This window comes from Penaeus monodon, chromosome 22 (genome assembly GCF_015228065.2).
Source record: "Penaeus monodon isolate SGIC_2016 chromosome 22, NSTDA_Pmon_1, whole genome shotgun sequence".
NCBI classification, from domain to species: Eukaryota; Metazoa; Arthropoda; class Malacostraca; order Decapoda; family Penaeidae; genus Penaeus; species Penaeus monodon.
The window spans coordinates 27829645-27829877 of record NC_051407.1 but is presented as its reverse complement, the minus strand read 5'-3'; positions in this window follow the sequence as shown (position 1 = coordinate 27829877).

Sequence of the window (233 nt, the reverse complement as noted above, 5' to 3'; positions counted from 1 at the left end):
TCTTCGCTTTATCAGCCCAAGGTACCGAAAACGGTAAAGTGATGAGATCTTACTTGCTTACACTCTGGTATTACTATCGCGTTAGTTTCTCTGATAGTAGCAAATTGTACACGGCATTCACGAAGCGACTTTATTGACATTTGTTCCCCAGGTTCCGTACAAAATTATAGTCCACAGTTAACACGGAAATCGATATTCAACGATTTTCAGGATACACCGTGTTCCCGTGTTAA